Source organism: Mandrillus leucophaeus, unplaced genomic scaffold (assembly GCF_000951045.1).
Source record: "Mandrillus leucophaeus isolate KB7577 unplaced genomic scaffold, Mleu.le_1.0 Scaffold410, whole genome shotgun sequence".
NCBI classification, from domain to species: domain Eukaryota; kingdom Metazoa; phylum Chordata; class Mammalia; order Primates; family Cercopithecidae; genus Mandrillus; species Mandrillus leucophaeus.
In genome coordinates, this window is record NW_012104366.1 from 1,534,696 (window position 1) to 1,538,012 (window position 3,317).

Consider the following 3,317-nt stretch of genomic DNA (forward strand, 5'->3'; position numbering starts at 1 on the left):
GTGTAAAGAAAGCACTTAGCACAGCGCCAGATGTTTTTTAGTAACTCGTAATTACTATTATTAATATTAGTATTTTTAAGTTTTAATTTATTCTTAATATTACTGTCATTATAAAAGCACCATTCCAAAATTAGAGTTTCAAAATTTATAATCCTAATTTCAGGTTGATGTTTATAATGCAGATAATAATATTAGGTAGTTGTGCTACTTCAGTTCCTCTATATGTTATGATTTCTCCCTGTTTAGGCTAGAAAGTAATGAGGCAGTAAGCTTTGTACCACAATATCTAAGACGATATAGTCATCATAAAATCTGAACAAATACATCTTCTTGTTTAGGCTTATTATAATAAGTTAGAATTTCTAATTTAACAAAGCTTATATTACTTCAAAATGTTAATCAAACATATTAATTTAGTAATTGAAAATGGTCAAACAAAATAAGAGTTCCTTGTCCTACTAAATATTAGAATAATTTTAACTTCTTGATATTTTCAAAGAGTGAAATAAATCCTTTATGTGACTTCTACTGCTATAATAGCTTGAACTTTTACAAATACTAGCATCTTGAGAACAAAAATACCAGCTATAACTTCAGATTTCACTTTTTTTCTAATGCATGAAAATGCATTTCATAAAGAAATTCCAGTGTGGTTCTGTTTATTGTGTTTTGTTTCTTTTGCTTTGTAGCCTGTTTCTAACTGTTTTTTATTTTTATTTTTGTAAGTGCCAAGAATTCAAGAGCCCCACAGCCAATATTCAGTTACAGATTTGAAAAAGATACTTTCTATTAAAGAAGAAAGCCTTGTGATTAATCTGGAAAAGGCAGAGTGGTGGAAACAAGCAGGACTAAATCTGAAAATGGTGGAAACGTTGGAACATCTGAATACATATTTATGTCATAATAATTTGTTTTCTAATGACACTGAAATTGAGGTATTTTTGCCTACAAAAGTGCTTCAATTAGAATGTAAGTACATAATAGTAAATATTAGTCATGTAAACATTTTCAGAATGTGAAAATGTTAGATTCTAGATTTCCTCTAGGTAACTGGGAAAATCACTGGGTTCTAACATTCCATATAGGCCCTGGCTCTGCCAGGTTTTATGACTTTGGATTTCTCTAGGTCCCATTTCCTTGAAAAAATGATGAAGTTTGACTAGCTAACCCTAAAATCTTGTTATGTCCTGAAATTCTGTAGTCTCAGTTTTTAAATTTCTAGCCATTTTAATTTAAAGTGACTTTGTTTCCTTCTATAAATGATTAAATTGCTAGCAGTTGCTGTTCACATCGGCCTAGATGCAAACCAGCATTTTGCAGTAACTGTTTTTTGACCTAAAGCTGAACATTAGCGTTCAATAATATCACTCATTGACAACAGAGGATCTTTGTTACTTAAAAGTTTACTAATTCATTTTTTACCATACAATTTAAGAAGGCAAAAATGTCTTTTAAGTGTCTATGTCTTGAGCTATTGGGGTTGCTATATATGGCATTATATTAATAGTAAATCGAACATATTTAGCATGAATTATATATTTTTTGGGGATGTGTGGTTTTTTTTTTTTCTTTTCCCTGAGACACAGTCTCTGTTGCCCAGGCTGGAGCACAATGGGATGATCTCAACTCACTGCAACCTCCACCTCCCAGGTTCAAGTGATTCTCCTGCCTCAGCGTCCCAGGTAGCTGGGATTACAGGTGCCTACCACCACACCAGACTAATTTTTGTATTTTTAGTAGAGATGGGGTTTCACCATGTTGGCCAGGCTGGTCTCGAACTCCTGACCTCAAGTGATCTACCCGCCTCAGCCTCCCAAAATGCTGGGATTACAGGCATTAGCCACCATGCCCAGTCAGATTTGGGAAAGTTTATAGTTTATTATAGAATAATGAACATATTTAGAAATAAATTTTAGAAATCACTATCTATGTTGGGAGATTGGTCTAAGGAGATAAGCAATCTGAATAAGAATTGTTATCAGCAAGGAGTGTTTCAAAGACAGAAGACAGAACAATTTTTTTTTAAAACATATACCCAGTAATGGGATTGCTGGGTCGAACGTAGTTCTGTTTTAAGTTCTTTGATAAATCTCCAAACTGTTTCCACAGTGGCTGAACTAATTTACATCCCCCACCAAGAGTGTATAAGTGTTCTCTTTTCTCCACAGCCTTACCAGCCTCATTGTTTTTTGACTTTTTAATAAGTAGCCATTTTGAATGGTATGAAATGGTACCTCCTTGTAGCTTCGATTTGCATTTCTCTGATGATTGGTGATGTTGAGCACTTTTTTCATGTGTTTGTTGGCCACTTGTAAGTCTTCTTTAGAAAAGTGTCTGTTCATGTCTTTTGCCCATTTTTTAATGAGGTTGTTTTTTGCTTGTTCAGTTGTTTAAATTTCTTGTAGATTCTGGATATTAGATCTTAGCTGGATGCATAGTTTGTGATTATTTTCTCCCATTCTGTAGACTGTTTACTCTGTTGATAGTTTCTTTTGCTGTGCAGAATCTCTTTAGTTTAATCAGGTCCCACTCAGCAAATTTTGTTTTTGTTGTGATTGCTTTTGAGGACTTAGTCATAAACTCTTTCCCAAGGCTGATGTCCAGAATGGTGTTTCCTAGGTTTTCCTCTATGATTCTTACAGTTTAAGGTCTCACATGTAAATATTTAATCCATCTTGAGTTAATTTTTATATATGGTGAAAGGTAGGGATCCAGTTTTATTCTTCTGTATATGGCTAGCCAGCTATCCCAGCACCGTTTATTGAATAGGGAGTTCTTTTCCCCTTGCTTATTTTTGTTGGCTTTGTTGAAGAGCTGATGGCTGTAGGTGGGGACTTTATTTCTAGGTTCTCTCTTCTGTCCCATTAGTCTTTGTATCTGTTTTTGTACCAGTACCTTGGCATTTTGGTTACCCTAGTCCTATAGTATAGTTGGAATCAGGTTATGTGATGCCTCTGACTTTATTCTTTTTGCTTAGGATTGCTTTGGCTACTGAGGTTCTTTTTTGGTTTTGTATGAGCTTTAGAATAGTTTTTCCTAGGTCTGTGAAAAATGATGTTGATAGTTTGATAGGAATAGTGTTGAATCTGTACATTGCTTTGGGCAGTATGGTCATTTTAACTATAATGATTCTTCCAATCCATGAGGATGTAATGTTTTTCCTTTTATTTGTGTCATCTATGATTTATTTCAGCAGTGTTTTGTAGTTCTCCTTGTAGAGGTCTTTTATCTCATACATGCACTATGTTCATCACAGCACTATTGACAATAGCAAAGACATGAAATCAACCTAGGTGTCCATTAACACTGGATTGGAT

The 3,317-nt window shown here is 34.1% G+C and overlaps 1 protein-coding gene across 1 annotated transcript in view; it reads left to right on the top strand.

Annotated features, from left to right (window-relative positions):
• Positions 1-3,317, top strand: part of LOC105548445 (chromosome unknown open reading frame, human C9orf84) — a 110,984-nt gene that overhangs the window by 57,787 nt on the left and 49,880 nt on the right. The gene's annotated exons all lie outside the window — the stretch shown is intronic.